The sequence below is a fragment of the Sus scrofa genome, chromosome 4 (genome assembly GCF_054392235.1).
Source record: "Sus scrofa isolate SSC_HxYL_T2T_F1_AM1 chromosome 4, Sscrofa_HxYL_maternal_Yorkshire_Landrace_v2.0, whole genome shotgun sequence".
Lineage (NCBI taxonomy): Eukaryota > Metazoa > Chordata > Mammalia > Artiodactyla > Suidae > Sus > Sus scrofa.
This window is the reverse complement of record NC_139386.1, coordinates 21,559,634-21,579,694: the sequence shown is the minus strand read 5'-3', so window position 1 is coordinate 21,579,694 and position 20,061 is coordinate 21,559,634. Positions and strand designations below refer to the sequence as shown.

The following is a 20,061-nucleotide window of genomic DNA, read 5'->3' as shown; positions in this document are numbered from 1 at the left end:
GCATGGGTTCAGTCCCTAGCCTGGAAACTTCCACATGCCTCAGCTGTGGCCAAAAAAATTTTTTTAGAAGTGAGAGCATCATTAGGGATAGAGTATCATTACATGTATAAGTCAGGCAGAATAGGTTTTGCTACAGTAAAAATTAAGCCAATCCCAGTTGTTTAACATGTTTTGCTCACATTTTGCATCCATAATAGGTCAGTGTGGTATTCTATTCTACATAATCACTTAGGAGCCAGGCTGGTAGCATCTTTATCATCTCATAGTAAATGCCTCAGAAAGACATCACCATTTTTTCTATGGAAGGAGAAGAGAGCATCCATTCTATGAACTAAATGCTTCATCCTAGCAGTGGCATTCACTTCATCTTACAGCCCCTTAATGTAAACTGGGCACTAGCCTTTATTTACTGCAGAGAGACAGGGAAGTATAGAATACCAGTGTACCCAGAAGGCAGGAAGACCACTAGAAAACTCTATCACAATTTTTAAAAAATCTAAACTTGTATGCCACCTAACGACTTGCCCTCATATAAAGTAACACCAAGCACATTCAAAAAAAAAATTGTCAAATCTATGATCATATGATTTTCACACAGGCTTTAAGGTAATTAAGATTAAGTAGGCAAAAATTATTCAGGATAAAATATTTTAAAAACACAATGAAATATCTGAAAGACTCAACTAACAATTAGATCTAATGAACATATATGGATTTTAGGACCCAATAATTAGAGGACACTTATTCTTTGCAAATATACAAGTACTGAAAGCACAAAACTCTTAAACTAGAATTTTATACCTCATGATAATATCTTTCAAAAAAGAAGTTAAAGACTCTTCAGACACACAAAAACTGAAAAAAATTTATTGCCAGCAGGCCTGTACTATAGAAATGTTAAAGAACATAGAAGGGAAATGATCTACAGACAGAAATATGGATCTACATAGAGGAAGGAAGACCAAAGACAATGGTAAAGACATTGGGAAGATACAGATTTTTCCTAATTATTTATAGATGATAGTTTAAACCAAAAAGGGTAATAATGTAGCATTAGGTTGATAACATCAAGAGTAAAATGTATGACAATAAAAACATAACAATCTGGAGTTCCCGTCGTGGCGCAGTGGTTAACGAATCCGACTAGGAACCATGAGGTTGCGGGTTCGGTCCCTGCCCTTGCTCAGTGGGTTAAGGATCTGGCGTTGCCGTGAGCTGTGGTATAGGTTGCAGACACGGCTCGGATCCCACGTTGCTGTGGCTCTGGCGTAGGCTGGTGGCTACAGCTCCGATTCGACGCCTAGCCTGGGAACCTCCATATGCCACGGGAGCGGCCCAAGAAATAGCAAAAAGACAAAAAAAAAAAAAAAAAAAAAAGTCCCAGTTTCAACCCCTTCAAAATAAAAAATGATACAAACTAGAGGTCAAGAGCTATGACCCCTCTAGCCCATGAACCATCCACCAATTTTTGTGAATAAAATGTTACTTTAACCCAGCTATTTATACATTCATTTTCACAGTGTTTATGATTGCTTTTATGCTACCATGGCAGAACTGAACAGTTAGAGATCACATTGACAACAAGTTTAAAATATGTGCCATCTGAAATATTCTCTAACATAAACCATACAAATATTTTATTAGGTCAGTTTCCCAAAGCAATAGAAATAAAAACAAAAATAAACAAAGGAGACCTAATCAAACTTACATGCTTTTGCACAGCAAAGATATCCATAAACAAAACAAAAAGACAACCTACAGGATAGGAGAAAATATTTGCAAATGATGGAACCAACAAGATTTTACTTCCAAATTATACAAACAACTCACACAACTTAACAACAAAAAACCAAACAACCCAACTGAAAAATTAGTGGAATTCCCAAATAGACATTTCTCCAAAGAAGACATATGGATAGCCAGTAGGCACATGAAAAGATGCTCAACATCACTAATTATTAGAGATAAACAAATAAAAATTACAATGAGGTACCACCTCAAATGGGACAGACGGCTATCATTAAAAAGTTACAAATAACAAGTGCTGGAGAGGGTGTGGAGAAAAGGGAACCCTCCTATGTTGGTGGGAATATAAAATGGTAATACCACTAAGGAAAATAGTATAGAGGTTCCTCACACAACTAAAAACAGAAATGTATGATCTAGCAATCTCAGTCCTGGGCATATAGCTGAACAAAACTATAATTCAAAAAGATACATGCACCTCTATTTCACAGCAGCACTATTTACAATAGGCAAGACATGGAACCAACCTAAATTTCCATTAACGGATGAATGGATCAAGAAGAAATGGTACATATATAAAATGGAATACTACTCAGGCATAAAAAAGAACAAAATATTGCCATTTGCAGCCACATAGATGGACTTAGAGATTCTTATACTAAGTGAAGTAAGTCAGAAAGAGAAAGACAAATACTATATGATATCACTTATATGTGGAACCTACAATGGCACGAATCTATCTACAAAACAGGAACAGATGCATAGCATAGAGAACAGATTTGTGGTTGCCAAAGGGGAGGGAGCGGGATGGACTGGGAGTTTGGGGGTAGTAAACTATTACATTTAGAAAGGATAGCAATGAGGTCCTATTTGCAGCAGGGAACTATATCCAATCTCTAGGGAGAGACCATGATGGAAAATAATATAAATAGGAATATATATTTGTGTACATATATTGACTGAGTCAACATATATACAATATATGACTGAGTCACTTAGCTCTACAGCAGAAAGTGGCATAATATTGTAACTCAGCTATACTTTAGTATAATAAATTGCAAATTTTTTAAAAATTTAAAAAATAAAATTAAACATTTTAGTAAAAATACATATTGATATGTAATCATATGTATATATTCTAAATAGAACATATATGAAAAAAATCCATCATTTCAGAATTTAGTTTTTCTTTGTCTATATGTATAATAAATAGCATATAAATAAATATATGCTTACACAAATTTTCATATAAAAATAAAATATTTTCAGTCTGACCTTCTAGGAAAAGATTTTGATGACCTATGATATAAGTATATTGGAAGTAAAAAGAAAAGATGGCAAAAGGATAACGTGCAGACACAATTTTTAAAAAGATTTACAAGCTATAAATAGTGTGACACCAAGTAGCTTTGGTGTTAAAACATTATGAGCAGTAAAAGGTATGTTATATAATGATAAAAGGCTCAGTTCACCCATAGGACTTAACAATATTAAACAATTTTGTACCTAACAACAATGCTTCCAAAAACATGAAGAAAAAACTGACAAAACTAAAAGGGGAAAGAGACAAGCCCTAAAATATAGTTGGATATTTCACCACTTTATTCTTGTTATTGACAGAACTGGTAGATTAAAAATATATATATATTTTCTTGAAATATTTAGCAAATCATCCCAAGAGTATTTGGTATCTAAAGGTTTCTTTTTATATCACGTTCTTATATCAAGTAACATATTTAGAGAATTACTCAATGAAGAGAAATAAAAACTTGGTTGGTTCTTTTTTTTTGGTATATGTGTTTTTTCTTTTCTTTTATCGTATGTGCATGTTACTATTTCAGTTAAGACCTTGTTTAAATTTCTATTTCTGGCTGTGCAGTGGAGTACATAACCAAAAAATCCTCTTGTAGCAAGACGCCTAGAAATGCTAGAAAATTAAGAATTTATAAATGTACAATTGAGCTCACACACATGGACAAATAATAATAAGGGAAGTCTCCAAGAACTCCAAGGAAGAAGATGAAAATTCCACAATTGTACTTAAGGTGGGATTAGCATTGGAACAGATCTGTGGTTTTCTTTCCCTTTTTTTTTTTTTTTTTTTTTTTTTTTTGTCTTTTTGTCTTTCCTAGGGCCACATCCGTGGCAAATGGAGATGTCCAGGCTAGGGGTCTAATCGGAGCTGTAGCTGCTGGCCTACACTAGAGCCACAGAAACGCAGGATCTGAGCCATGTCTGCGACCCACACCACAGCTCACAGCAATGCCAGATCCTTAACCCACTGAGTGAGGCCAGGGATCGAACCCACAACCTCATGGTTCCTAGTTGGATTCGTCAACCACTGAGCCACGACAGGAACTCCTTGTCTTTTGTCCTTTTAGGGCCACACCAGAGACATATGGAGGTTCCCAGGCTAGGGGCTGAATCAGAGCTATAGCTACCAACCTATACCACAGCCACAGCAATGCAGGATCCTTAACTCACTGAGCAAGGCCAGGGATCGAACCCATGTCTTCACAAATACTAGTCTGGTTCGTTAACCACTGAGCCATGATAGGAACTCCAGATCTGTAGTTTTCAAGTAGACAAGACTCAGTAACCATGCAATAGTTGGGATAAGGCATTCAGGCATTTGCAAAACAATAAGGTGGTATAGGGCCTCAAAATGTTGCATCCTGATTGAAATGGTACAGTAGAAATAATACATCCATCATCATGAGAGGATAAAGAAACTTGTAAATTTTTACCTGGAATTTGGAGGAGAGGGTCTCTCTTAAAATTGGGAACCATATCCATTTGAGGTTTGGCTTTACCCTACTTGTGTTTTCAAGAAAACACTCAACTAAAAATTAGCAGACGTTTTAGGTTGGTAATACAGAGATGCCTGGTGGAAGTAAACATCAAATCTATTTCTTGGGAAAAATAGATTAAAAATCCTAAATTTAGACCTCCTAGGATTTTTACAGATAAGTTTCCTAAAGATGTGCTCACAATAAAAAATTAGAAAGTTCAGAAGAATACCAGTAGTCAGACAAAATAAGTAAAATGGACTATTTAAACTGAGAAAAAAAATCATAGTTAGCAGTTAATTTAAATGAACTGTTATTTATTTCCTTTGAATGATAGCCTTCACCTTCATAAAAATTTCTGCTGCTATAAAATAAAGTTTTTAATTTACAAAAATGTGTGAATTTTGCAATCAAATATTTCAAACTTGGGATCTGACTCAACAATTTCATTTTCAATTCTCTATTTTATGATATCATTCCTAGAAAGCTTGAAATCTTTTATTTCTCTTGTTCTTGAGGTAAACATGAATATCATCTCTAACTTGACAATACAATTTTATATATTTAGAGGTCAGTATAAATCTATGTAATTCAGGAATTAGAATTTAATTTTGTCTTATTCCATTTATTCCATATTCCCTTAGTGATTTTTAGCTCCTGTTGTGTGTGTGTGTCTGTGTGTTTGTGTTGTATTATGTGTTTAATGATGCTTATTGAAAGAACAGATTTCTGAAAACCAAATAAAATTTGGCAAATACATTTTTATTATCTGATTTTAATTTTATTCAGTAGTTAAATTGTGGGAAGTTTAGCTTGTCTGATAGGAATTTTCCTGTGAAAGCCAATTTTCTAAGGTATTATTTGAGCCCATTTAGCTTCTGCATGAATCATGAGATGATTGGTGCAACATGGCAATGATCTTGCCTATTTGATATTAAACATTGACTATTAGCTGCATGTTAAATGGATTTAGGCTTGTTTTATAACTGATGTCTTTTTCCAGTGGTGCTCTAATTGTAATTTGTATTTAGTCTTCTGTCTACTGTTCGACAACTAATGTGAGTTTGGTAGTTTCAAGGACTTCATACAATATTTTCTGCGGACACAAAGGATCTTGGCAGAGAAACAAAGGAACACAAAGGTAAGTTTTGCTCAGGTGTATTTCTGGAAGCTATATGGATATTCAGGGAAAAGAATCTGACTAAATCCACCATGATTCCCCTATGTCACCCCAAATTACACTTCGAAATGACCCTCCGTGTAAGGAAAGGGAACCAAAAAAAGCAGGGAAACACTCCAATCTTAGAACAGATGTAGTTTGAAAGTCGTAGAAATGCTTGAAGCTTTGTGGGAGGGATTATAAAATTTTCTTTCAGGAGAGACAATGGGTTTGTCAATTTTGAACTTAAGATTTTCTTGAAAACCCTGAGTAAAGGAGACACTATATAGCTTAGGCTTTTACATTCTTTAATGAAAGAAAAGTATACCCTTCTAAGAGATATAAGGGGAGTTCCTATTGTGGATCAGCAGGTTAAGAAACTGACATAGGGTCTGGGATAATGTGGGTTTGATCCCTGGCCTCACTCAGTAGGTTAAGGATCCACTGTTGTTGCAATCTGCATGGAGGTCAAATCCGGTGTTGCTGCAGCTGTGGTGTAGCCCGGCAGTTGCAGCTCCGATTCGACCCCTAGCCCAGGAACTTCCATATGCTGCAGGTGTGGCAGTGAAACAAAAAGGAAAAAAAAAAGACATAAGGCATTCCATATTAGCATAACTCAGCCACTGTGACTTTACTGTGTCATTATTAGCGGGATTGGCCCAGGCCGAATTGCAGGATGGCTGAAGTATGATTTCTGACACCTGAAACATTTTATTTCTAAGATCCTCCAGGTAAGTCTATCCTTTCGAAGAACCCTATCCACCAACATTTTTCCTATATCCTCATCCATCAAAACTCTCTGGTTTATTTCAGGAACCTTGATTATGTGCTTCCAATATTCCAGGATTTGGGCTAGGTATGCTAAAATGATAAAAAAGGGAAGATGCAGGCAACTGACCAAGAATAGATAATGATTAGGGACCACTGCTTTGATAGGAAGATGTGAGGGGTGCTGTGGGAAGACTGAGGAAGGACCCCACGTGTGTCTTGGAAGATCAAGAAAGAACTCCTAGGGGAAGTGACATCAGGCTAAAGCCTGGAGGAGTAGAAGCTAGCCAGGTGAGAAGGAGAAGGGCATTCCAGGTAGGGGCGTGGCCCGAGGGGAAAAGCATGGCATATTCAGGGGAGGAGAGCTGTGCCTGCTCACTGTTCATTAGAACACCTGGGCCCCTCTTTCAAACATGTTTGGCAGCTGCTATTTACAGAGGCATGTGCTTCTTAACCACCTGATATTGGCAAACCTATGTTGACAGGTGGCTCTGATGCATTGCACTTTAAAGACACGTCTAAGAATAAGTTCTTTTCAGGAGGAAACATTACTATGGGGAAATAATTCTGAAGGGTACAGTTTATCAGAGTGGATGGACCTTAGGTTTGGAATTTCATTCTGGTGACTGATCTTCCACACTTCTGCAGATCGGGATGGTAGGATCTTCCTTTGTGATTCATTTCTAGAGTCCATTCGATCCCTCTTTCAGCAAATTCTTCTAAGTGTCTCCTCAGCGCCAGGTACTGTGCCAGATGCCAGCACCAGACAGGTTGGGGTAGGGAAAGCTTGAGCAGAGATGACCAGTCAAGATTTGCCACTGCTTACATCAATTTCATGACAAATGTTCTAATTACAAAAATTCTTTTCAAGTGACAATTTCTCCATTTTATTTCCGCCGCATAAAACATTCATTCATCTATGCATTCATTCACCAAATATTTATTATTATTTTTTCTTTTTTAGCCACACCTGTGGCATATGGAAGTTTCTGAGATAGGTATTGAATCAGAGATGCAGCTGAGAGCTATGCCATGGCAATGCTAGATCCTCAACCCACTGAACAAGGCCGGGGATTGTACCTACATCCTCAGAGACAGCATCAGGTTCTCAACCCACTGAGCCACAACAGGAACTCTGACAAATGTTTATTAAATGGTTTCTATGAAATAGGATAATTGTAGCTTCCATGAAGCTTATCGTCTATGAGGGGAGACTCATGTAAATCAAAATATGGTACTAAGTAGTAAGTTATTAATTAATAAGAAGTACAGTGAAAGTTGTCATTAAAGCTCTAGAAAAGCCCTGTGAGTGCTCAAAAGAGGACATAGCTTACCTCTACCCAGAGAGGTCATGGAGGGTTTCCCACAGGAGGAGGTATTTGCTTTGTTGTAAAGGGTACCAACCCTATATTCCTTTCAGAATGGTGGAAGAAAGGAAGAAACTGGAAAGAACTCATCTAAATATTGGCTAATAAGCAATGGGTAGGAGGAAGGGAATGTGTGAGCAGGAGAAAAGGTTATTCTGGGATGGAAACCTCCTGTGCAAGGAGATAGGGAAAAGCACAAAATAGTTTGACATGACTGAGGACGGGGTGGGTGGTTAGATTGTGGTGGCAGATGTGACTGGAGAAGCGGGCAGGGCCAGGTTTGTTAGAGCCCATTTAATCATCAAAACCATCCCGGATAATAGGCACTACTATTGTCTAAGGGTCAACTTAATATTTCCATTTGAAAGTCTACTTGGCCTTTCAAACAATGTACACAAAACCAAACTCCTGTCCTCCCCCTACCCATCTGTTGCTTCTGCAAATTTCTGTGATCAGTAAACAGCATCTTCATATGTTCAGCTGCTTAGGCTACAGCCATTCTCGACTCCTCTGTTTTCCTCACATCATGTATCTTAACTGTCAGTTAATCTTGCTGATTTTACATTGAAACCATGCCCAGGCTTCAGCATTTCTCATGACCTTCGGCCCCAGCCACCATCACCTCTTGTCTAGACAACTACTGATGCCTGTTAGGCCTATCTCCCTTTTCCTGTCCTGGCTCATCCTTGTCCCCTTCTGCTCCCAAACCAATTGTGAGAGATACCCTCTTAGACTCTTAAGATCATATCATTTTGCTCAAAATTTTGAAATAGCTTTCCATTTCACTCAAAGTCCAATAGTAAAAGGATGCTGAACCTATAAAATCTGTCCCCACATCAGGAGTTCCCCTTGTGACTCAGGGGGTTAGGAACCAGATATAGTGTCCACGAGGACACGGGTTTGATCCCTGGCTTTGCTCAGTGGGTTAAGGATCCTGCACTGCTGCAAGGTGCATAGATCGCAGATACGGCTTGGATCCTGCATGGCTGTGGCTGTGGTGTAGGTCAGCAGTGCAGCTCTGATTTGAACCCTAGCCTGGGAACTTCCATATGCCCCAGGTACGGCCCTAAAAAGAAAAAAAAAAAATCTGTCCCCACATCAGCTCTTTAGGTTCACCTCTTATTCCTCTCCCAATGTCCTGCTTTCTCACACCACCATAGGCTCCTTGCTTTTCCTAGAACTCAGGCATCTTCCCATATCAGGCTCTTTTCCTTCCTTGCCATTCCCCCAGAGATTTCCATGATTCAGCCCCTCACCTCCTTCTGTCTTTGCTCAAATGTCACAGTCTCAGAAAGACAGGCTCCCAGACTCCCCTCTTTAAAACTGCAAATCTCAATTACCTGTCTGGCCTTTTTCCCTGCTTTACTCTTGACCATAATACTTTATTCATGTAATTTTTTAAATTGTCTAAGAGGAATATTTTTTTCCTGTGTCACTTACAAAGATTTTATTATGACTACGACTCTTTTTTTTTTTTTTTTTTTTTTTTTTTTGCTTTTTAGGGCTGCACTTGTGGCAAATGAAAGTTCTCAGGCTAGGGGTTGAATCAGAGCTGCAGCCACTGGCCTATAGCACAGCCACAGCAATGCTGGATCCTTAATCCACTGAGTGAGGCCAGGGATCAAACCCACATCTTCATGGATACTAATCAAGTTCATTACTGCTGAGCCACAGAGGGAACTCCAGGACCTTTTATTAAGAGCTCATAAATCCCATTCTTAACCTGGCTCTGTTTACTACCTTTTTCCTCCATGAAATCTCCCAAGGTTATAAAAAAAAATACAAATGTATAAATATACATTGAGGATTATGCTGTTTTTATGCAACAATAGTCGGGTCAGTGTTTTAGGTCTAATCATCTCCCAGTGTCTCATCCAGAACAGAACTGTAGCAGTACAGCCTCTGAAAGTAAGCTAATTTAGGATAGAGATTTTTGTCTTTTGGGAGGGGTGTCACTGATGTATTATTAGTGTACACTCCAAAAGTGAATAAAATGTCCCCATTTTACAAATGAGGGTCACAAAGGGAATAGGAAAATTCCCCAAGGTCCTACAGAATCTGGTGTGCCATGCCGATCTTGGCTGGCTCATAGACAATGTTTACGGTACTCAAAGCTTTATGCTGGGTGGCATCTTTTTAGAAATATTCGCGCCTGTTCACATTGCTACAGTTACCTCATAACAGACTATCCTCGGTTAAGTTCTCTCTTCCCTTTGTGACACGGTTGCCCCTCATTGATTTATCTATATGCTATAATTACCAAATCCATATTACTATTCGTGCTTTAAATGAACAGTTATATTTTAGAGAGAAAAAAAAAATAAACAGAGTGAAGGGCTGACAAAGATCACTGGGGCCCTTTAGGGCCCTGGAAGCATGGACTTCCTTTGTCATGATAGGTGGTCGGACAGGGACCCCACAGAGCTGCCTCACATGGGCTACAGGGACTCTTCCTACCTTTTCCATGCAGTGATTTTGCCTCTGCCTTCCTCTGGGTCAGGAGTTCCCTTTGAAGCCTCAAATAGGGTGGGTAGGATGTGAGGGACTTCAGGGGTCTCTGCTATGAGATGGGCACCACGGGGCTAAAGGAATGCTTTGAAGACTTGTTTCTGAAAGAGTCCTCTGATGTTCCATGGGGTTTGCCTTTTAGAGGCTCTGTGGAAAAAAAAAAACTTTATAATAAAAATTACCTCTTCTTCTTAGAGTGTTTCTTGATAAATATGTGTGAAATTTAAAATCTCCTTTCAAAGAGGAAAAAGTGATCCTCATTCAATGGAATTCTATGGAATTAAAAAAAAAACTAACTAGAGAGAAAGGGAATTTATCTATTGTCAATGCATCCTTATGTGGGGAGACCAGCTTTGATGTAACTGATAGCTTGGTTATATAATAGCCCAAGAATATAGACATGGCATGTGATGTATCACGCAGCACTTGAGACCAAAAGTTTGCTTCTCTTAGACTAGAATGAAAGTTCAGCCTGAAAGCTTTTGTTGAAAGAGACTGTCTTTGTAGTAAATCAGGAGGACCTGTTAAAGTTATCTTCAGTAGGCACCTCATCTACACTTTGGGGGAAAAAAAATTGTTAACTCATTAAGCTTAACGGCCCCCAAAGCATCCCAGGATGCTATAGAAGCTAAACCTTTAACAAAGAGCTTCACTTCTAAGAGGTAAGTATTGAACCTACAAAAGAGAAATTCTTTAAAGTGGAGATTAGAAAGCAGAGCTATTATGAAAGAGCCAGAACAGAAGCTTAAGTCATTCTAAAACAAAGGGCAGTTAACGATTCCAGAGATGGATACTACAAATTGTGTATTCTGGGAAAATCACTTAATCATGGTCTCCTGGGAAAAAAAAGAATCTTAAAATTCCAGATCCCCAGAAAGGGTCAGGAGGAAAAACCACCTGAATTGGGAAGCTTTGTAAGAACATCTGTGTTGTGTGTGTGTGAGTGAGTGTGTGTGAGTGTGTGTGTGCAAGCGTGCATGTACAAGTGTGCACATGTGCTGTCTAAGCAAAACATTCATCCTGAAAATGGCATGAATTGACAGAAAACAAAGCAATGGAGCACAATAAGTGCATAGCAAGTGATACTAGAGTCTTCAATTGGTAGAATGCAAATGAAACATTAAAGAATTTCTGGTTCTATGGTAATGGTTTCAGTACAGAAAATATAAAACTAAATGCAAAAATGAGACACAATTGCAAATAAAGGGACATCATCCTTTCTGAACTCCATACTGAATGCAACAATAAGAATGTTTAGCTCAGTTCCCAGCTTATAATAAGAGCTCAAGCCTTGTTAGCTATCATGATTATTATCCTCCTACAGACCAAGCTTTGTGTTAGCAGATTTACATGCTATTTAATTTAATCACATGCAAAGCAGGCCAAAAAGGCTGAATGAAAAATTCTTTAAAAATGAAGTCGAAGCTCAATAAATTAAAATTTCGAGAAATCGAGGCATGCATCAAAAAGATTCAATTCTGTATTTGCCTACAAATAATGCCTTTCATCTGACCATCTGAAATCACCAAACTGAACTAAGCATGGAGCATATGTATGGTACCGCTTATGTTGAATTGCTATTCTAATAGTTCAGATGTTTCTCTTCCTAATTTATTATGGCCAGACACTTACTTCCAGTTCTTTTCCCATCTTTTCTTTTGGCATCAAAACTCAAACTCCCATCCGTCATCCAGAGATATACTACCTGTCTTGTTCTTGTCCAAATTATTTGCAAAGAAACTGTAATTTACCGTGGGTGACTTGGGGGAGAACTACAGTTAAAATTATTGCTTGCTTAAGGTTTCATTTTGGAATCCTGATAAGTCATTTCAAATACGAACTGTGTCGAGTACCTATCAATTTATTACTTTTTCTAAGTGAACTAATCTAAATTAAAATCTCACAGAATCAATACCTCATTTTTATCATAGTGCTTTCTGATTTCTACCTCCTGATTGTTCATCTATCGTTCACCATGGCTTGGAAATTTCTAAAATGAGGAATTATTTTATAGCATATTATGGCAGTGAAACATCTGTAGCCTATTGTTTCATATACATAAGCCCACATTTACAGTAAATGTTGCCTTACTCTAACCCCCTTGTTTTATTTATTCTGCAGAATGTTCCCCTAACCCTTTATCATGAGGATTATCTTGTGTTTATTATATGTTCTCCATGTGCATGATTACAATCAGAAAACTGTCACAAAAATGGTCTCATTTGTTTGGCTTCAGTTGCTTATTACAGTAATAACCACCAGTCTAGACAAAAGTGGAGATATTTTCAGGTTTTCCAAACACTATTCAGCACCCTTCCCTCCATATATTCATTTTGAGTATTTCCTTCTGATTTTTAAAGGTCTAAGTGTTGACTTGGAGATATGGCAAGTATTTTTAATGCACATGCCATTCTCCTCATATATTTTCATTTCTGGTGACCTAGAAAAGAATAGAAGCAAAAAAAAAAAAGACAGTGCAAGGGGAATTTATTCTCTTGACAGAGTGTTCTGAAAAAAAAGCTTTCAAGGGATTTATTTAGTCAGGTCTCATCTTTTCCATTATTCTTTTATGTCCCACTTGTATTGCATAGTCTATGGCCAATCCATAAAAGAATAATAAAAAAGTCCCCATTTTATGCAACCACGTACTAGTGTGTCTGCATAAAATAGGTGATGCATATATTTTATGTCCAGAATTCCAAATGGCCACTCATATTTCTTTTCTCTCTCAGCTTTCAAGGCTGGGTTCATAGTTTTTCAAGAGCAGAAGTTCTTCGGAGTTCCCTTTGTGGTGCAGCGGAAACAAACCTGACTAGTATCCATGAGAATGCAGGTTCAATACCTGGCCTCGCTCAGTGGGTCAGGAGTCCCGGGGTTGCCGTGAGCTGTGGCATAGGTCACAGACTTGGCTAGATCTGGCATTGCTGTGACTGTGGCACAGGCCAGCAGCTGTAGCTCCAATTCACCCCCTAGCCTGGGAAATTCCATATGCCGTGAATGCAGCCCTAAAAAGCAAAAAAGAAAAGAAAAGAGCAGAAGTTCTTCAATGCATTTGTTTTATGAGAGCAGGGACTGCATCTGTTTTATTCAATGCCGGGTTCCAGAACCTAGGATGGGTACTGACATGTAGCAGGATATCAATAAATGTTTGGAAATCTTTCTTCTCTAACTATTCACTATTGGTCACTACCTGAGACTGGTACCCCTGGCACTCTCTCTGCCTAAAACTATGAGAAATACTTGCAATGAGACATTCCAATTTTCTGAATGTATAAACATAGTTTTTAAGGACAGATATGTATTTGCCACCTTAGGCAAAATGTAAGAAAACTCAAAGTACCGTGGCTTAGTGGGAATATGCCGTTTGTTATTTTAAAATAGCCAAATACTGATGAGGCGAGACACAGAAGCTGATGAGAGTTACTCAGTAGGTTCTATGCCTACTTACGAGATGAGCACACATCACTGTGCCTTTGTCCTCAAGTCTCTAGAAAATGAGAGAAGATGTACATTTCTTAAATCTGAAAGGATGAGAATATAGTCACTGGCTTCAAAATGCTACAATCCAGTTGAAAATAAAGCATGCAGAACTTTTTAAAAAAGATACACGAGGATACAGGGCTAAATATGATAAATGCCTAAGAAAATGAGGAAACAGAGATTCTATTAGGCTAGGAGGAGCAGGGGAGGATTCTGGTCTCTTTTAGACACGATCTAAGTGCTGAAGAACAGACAAAATTAATAAAAATTGGAGAGAAAGCCTATGGGGTGAGGAAAAGGGATGAAGAATGGAAATTATTCCTGGAAAGAGAAATAGTGTCAGCTAGTGATATTCAGATACCAGAGCAAATACAGCACTAGCTAGTGATTTGGGGCACAGCAGCACAAAGGGAGTTTGTTACAGAAAGCATCTGGAAAGTAATCAGTAATATGCTTAGGTCAGGGTTTATGCAAAGTCATGGACATAATGCGAATTTGATGCACTCAGATTTCCCAAAAGACAGGAACAGTGATCCTGTTTAGACGCAAGAATATATCTGATTCTTGATTGACCAAATGTTTACTGAGAACTTATATTCACCAATGGAAACAGGAGCTAAAAACTAGAGATGAGTCTCACTTGGGCCCTGGGATGGTCTCACTTGGGTCCCAGATGATCTTTGGAGAGTTGTTCTCTGAGCTCCAGGCCCTGCTCTTTTTGTAACCAGCCAACTGCAGCAAATGAATAAGGAAGTACTGGACAGAGGGCAGTACAGAAGAAGAAGGCACACTTGATGATGTGTGTGGTTGACTCATCCATCCATGGGTTGCTTGAGGGCAATTCAGGGTCACCACACACATTACCCCAAGATTTTGTCAGGCAGGAAGGGATGGGGCTTACCTGCTCCCTCTATGGCAGAACTTACAGTTGATGAAAACATGTGTAGATCCAGAACCAAAGTAGGGTGGACCAAAGGAATGGCTTCCTAAGAAATGCAGCAGGTGGCACTCTGTCTGTCCCTGAACAACAGGGCCTCTTGCTCTAGTTGTCTAGTGAGATTTCCACTGCAGAGGGAAGATGGCTGCACTCGGCTTTCCATGGAGCAATTGTGGTCATATTCAGGAGGTTGATCTGTGGCCTATATGTCAAGACCAGGTCAAAACCATTCAGCCCATTTTTAGAAATCTATCTAAAAACAATAATTATGGATAGCTGCTACCACTTGCAAATGAGGGGTTGAAAACAGTCAAAACTTGATAACAACTAAAACATACAGTAGGAGCTTTGCAGGTGAGATGGGATTACTTACATACACTGGAAGGCTGAATGTGCAGCCCCGAGAAGAGAATGAGACTCTATGAGATGTCAATTGAAGTTCTTTGAAAAAAAAAAGAACAAAAAGAACTCCCTGGTCAAACACACTTCAGAAACACTGAATTAAACCAAGCCAAGTGGATTTTTCTTTTTGCTTTTTAGGGCCACATCCATGGCATATGGAGCTTCCCAGGCTAGGGGTCAAATCGGAGCTACATCTGCCGGCCTACATCACAGCCATAGCAATGCCAGATCCAAGCCAAGTCTGAGACCTACACCACAGCTCACGGCAATGCTGGACCCTTAACCCACTGAGTGAGGCCAGGGATTGAATCCACAACCTCATGGTTTCTAGCTGGATTCATTAACCGCTGAGCCACAAAGGGAACTCCTAGCCATGAAGGAAACTCCCCAGATGGATACTGTTACTTGATTTCTGAGAATTTTAATAGGTGAGGGTACCCTGTGGTTCTCCCAGAGGGAGATGGAGTAGGTAAGGTGTCCAAGGATCACTAACTTGCCCAGGGGTGGAAAACACTCTTGCAAAGTATTTTAAACACTGTGAAGAAATCAAGGGTTGTTGAAAGCTTGAGACAGGGATTCATCTCTTCATCTGCTTTGTTTTTTAGTTCACACAGGAAAGAGTGAGTAGAAGTCAAGGGAAAGCACACTTTTATTTGTCAAATTCCCAGTAACCCTGGTTAACTCTGGTGTTCAATTCTCGTGTAAACATTCAGTCATTTTTAGGGGCACCATTTAGAATTTTTAAATTAATGCGAAAAAATGTATTCTGGGCAAGAGCAACAAATTTTACTTAATCAGCATCCCATCCATCACTGTGTAATGTATGCAGTCTCTATGAATGCATAGGAAGGTGTGCAAAAGTGAAGCTAATGAATTATGGAAACCTTATGCTTAGTGCATTAAACACTTTCTGCTAACCCTTCCCCTCAACCTCCCAACAACTACGGCTCAAATAATTCTAGGTAAACAAAGCCCCTTAACCACCTTTACTCTTCAAGAAAAGAGAAAATAGTTAATATGCATAACAATTTAAAAATATGGTCACATTTTCCTGTGTGCTCAACTCAGCTATTTTTTTTTTTTTTTTTTTTTTTGTCTTTTTGCCATTTCTTGGGCCGCTCCCGCAGCACATGGAGGTTCCCAGGCTAGGGGTCTAATCGGAGTGTAGCCACCGGCCTATGCCACAGCCACAGCAACATGGGATCCGAGTCGCGTCTGCAACCTACACCACAGCTCATGGCAACGCCAGATCCTTAACCCACTGAACAAGGCCAGGGATTGAACCCGCAACCTCATGGTTCCTAGTCAGATTCATTAACCACTCAGCCATGACGGGAACTCCTCAGCTATGTTATTGTTTATACCAAGTCTCTTAACTAAAATTTGCTCCTGACTGAGGCTCCTATTAATTTTACATATTGTGTATCCTATCAAATTGAATAATTAAAAAGTAATTCATAAGTTCAGTGCGTCCATCATCAATAATGTGGATCACATTTATCATCTAAAAACAAACAACAGGCACCCAGAACTGAAAGAGTTTCAACTTTTCAGTTGGTATTTGAAGTTAGACTAAAAGAAGGGATCCTATTTATAATCCATCTGTATGAACAAATCATATATGAATTACATACAAACACAAAGGACCGGTCATTTATTTGCTTTGTGAGTGTATTTTTCAGTACCCTATTATAAGGAAGAAATTATTGCACTTTTTTCCTCCTTTTTTTTTTTTTTTTTTTTTTTTTTTAAAGGATCGTGACTGCAGCATATGGACGTTATCAGACTAGGGGTCAGTTCAGAGCTGCAGCTGCCGATCTACACTACAGCCACAGAAATGCTGGATGTGAGCTGCATCTGCAACCTACACTGCAGCTTGTGGCAATGCTGTATCCTTAACCCATTGAGCGAGGCCAGGGATCGAACCTGCATCCTCATGGGTACTATGTCAGGTTCTTAACTGGCTGAGCCACAACAGGAACTTCCTATTCCTGCACTTTAAGTTAAAAAGATTTTGCTTTGATACTTTGGTTTTTGTACAGTTTGCAATCCTGAGAGATTATTTAATGAGTAATTATTTAATGTTTCAGTTGGTGTTTTCTCATCTCTAAAATATAGCTACCATTTATTGAGCATTTACTACATGCCAAGCACTGGGTTGATCCCCTTGTAAACCTTATCTCATTTAAGTCTTATGAGAACCATGTTGTATTAGAGTTAATAGACATGGCAACAGGAATCTGGAGAGCTTAAATAACTTTTTTCCAGAATGACTCAGAAAATAAGTCTTAGAGGGTGGATTTGAGCCCAGGCTTATTAGGTTTCTTCCTGACCAAAAGTTTTGAAGTGTTCCCTCTTGATGAGGAAAGATGATGTTTGCTCTCCCTATCTCCCAAGTCTGCATGAATTTGCACACACATCTTTTCCAAATATATTTACACTGATATATATTCCATTCCACATGCTCCTCATGCCACATGATGTTGTAATCCTTCATTGAGAGATGAGGTCTTTGTTCCCTTCCCTTGAATCTGGATTGAATTCTAATTTCCTGGGCCAATAGATGGCAAGAGAAGTGACACTGATGACTTCCTAGGCTAGGTCACAAACGGAAAGATGGCTTCTATTGACTCTCTCTTGGATGGCTTGCTCTTGGGAAAGCCAGCCACTATGCTGTGAGGACACTTGAGTAGCCTGGGGAAGTATCCCAGTGGAGAAAAACAGGCTCGTGGCCAACAGCCAGCACCAACTTGCCAGTTACATGAGTACCTTGGAATATATCCTCCGGCCTTAGTCAAGCCTACAGAGGACTGCAGCTCTAACCCAAATCCTACTGTAACAACACAGGAGACCCTGAACCAGAATCACTTATTCAAACTGCTCTCAAATATCTGACCCACAGAAAGCATGAGAAATAATACATGATTGCTATTGTTTGAAGTTATCAAGTCGGAGGATGATTTGTTACCAAGCAATAGATAAGACAAGGCTCAAATAAAAGTGTTTCATAAGCTGTATATGAGTCATTTATAGGTCCAAAGCCTGCTTTATAAATGGAACTGGGTGTGTATATTCTGAGAAAGATAATTTAAATAAATATGCTCTTTGAACCAAATAATCTAGGTTGTGGCTGTGATACAGATCATCTAACCCCCAATTTGCATCAAGTTTCCTAAAATGGAATTATAATACTTACCTGTTAGATAGACTTCCCAACAGGTAACAATGCTGGAAATGGAAAAATGGAAACAACTGCCTTTCATCTATATTGGGCTTTACAGTTTACAAAGATCTTTAACAAATGTCATCTTAGGAACTGATTTACCATGAAGTTAAAAAAGCTTTGGCTGCTGGGTTCCTCACAGGTACAAGTCCCTTTTGGAATCCTGGCAATATGTTCATATGCTCTGTGTTATTGCAAAATTTGCAAAAGTAGGTATTTGAACTGCAATTCGTTTCAACCACTCTCTCTCTCCTGACTCTGACTTTTCTCTCGTGTCCTTCCTAGTTATATTCTCTGAAATATTTTTGACATTTGGCTAAAATTAAACTTGAGCTGGGAATACAGTCTTCATAAAATATTGTGATTTCTTATTCTGGATTTCCACATTATGCATAATTTTGTTTTTATGGTTTTCTAATTCTTTTTTTTAACCATGGTACCCCAAATCCTATAAGCTTCAGACTCCATAGAACCTGGATCCTCCCTTGATTACCTTACATTATAATCACAATAGTCCTGTGAGGTTATTAGGGGAGATGTTATTATCCCAATTTTATAATGAGAAAATTGAGATTCTAAAGTTCCACATGGATTATCCAAAGCCATGTAATTAATAAGGAACAAAGAGAAAACTCAAACCCTAGACCTGATTCCTGGTTCAATGCTCTTTCTACTCACCTGCCCTTCTGGAAGCATATACCATTTAATTTCTCATCAAAATTGATCTATCCTGTGTCCTCCTCTTTTTCATCCTAGTCTCTCTTATAATTAATATTATAATGTAATTCAGCTCCAATTAACAACAAACAATTCAGGTACACAGGCAGGGTCATGTGGGTTACATTTAAGTGTAAGCCTTTTCCCAGGGCTCTCAAATCTCATAATCCAACTGTACATCTGATTAGGAAAATGAATTCTAGGCTACAGTCTGTGTGAAAACAGAAAGACCTGATGATGCTGGGCTGTGCTTTTCTGGTGGAGTTATGCAAGACAGAGGATGAACAACTTCTCCTTTGCAAATGGCCTGTTTGTAGCATCTACAGATGGCTTCAGGAAGCTGCCCTCAGCTTCACGCACCATTCGTCTGGCCAATTCTATCTTTCAGTGGGTGTCTTGCTTCTACCCCAGCCCAAAGTATCATTCTGGCCTGCCCCCGCTTCTCATGAGAAGGAAAGACCCTGCCAATTCTGCTTTCCTGTGGAAATAGTCTGTTTTCAAAGCTGAATTACCTCATTGAAGCCTCTTGGATCTTTTCACAGAGGTGACACATCAGAAGCCTATGTGTTGACCCAGATGTGGGAAGAAATCAAGCCTTCCCAAGGGCAAAACTGAACTGGGTAGAGTTGAAGCACTGGAACAATTGATTTCAATTAATCTTAAATAGGAAGAGCGAATGCTCAAAAGATCTCTTCCAAAATGTCCTTCAGCTGATAATTTATTTCCACTCCTCTCCCTCTTCAGGGGCAAAATTTTAATGGACTGCCTTTTTGTAGCAAATCTTAATATAACAGTTAATATGCAGACAAAGTGGCCAAGTCTCCTCGACACATGGGTCTGATCTCCATCTGGCAGGGATGGGAGGGAAGGAGGAGGGAGGAAGTACTTAAGTGAAGATGTGGTCCCCTCCCCTCCGCCAGTGCAAAGTGTAGGCTCTGTCATTTAGATTCTTCTATTGGTTTCTT

General features: G+C 38.9%; 1 protein-coding gene across 9 annotated transcripts in view; it reads right to left on the bottom strand.

Annotated features, from left to right (window-relative positions):
• The window catches only part of LOC110260233 (uncharacterized), a 748,649-nt gene that overhangs the window by 261,744 nt on the left and 466,844 nt on the right, over positions 1–20,061 (bottom strand). For 2 of the 9 annotated variants that reach the window (XR_014843473.1, XR_014843474.1), the window contains one exon: positions 10,287–10,484. The exons of the other annotated variants lie outside the window; for them this stretch is intronic. The gene's annotated coding sequence lies outside the window, so the exon portion shown is untranslated. The remainder of the gene's footprint in view (positions 1–10,286; positions 10,485–20,061) is intronic. 9 annotated transcript variants of the gene reach the window in all.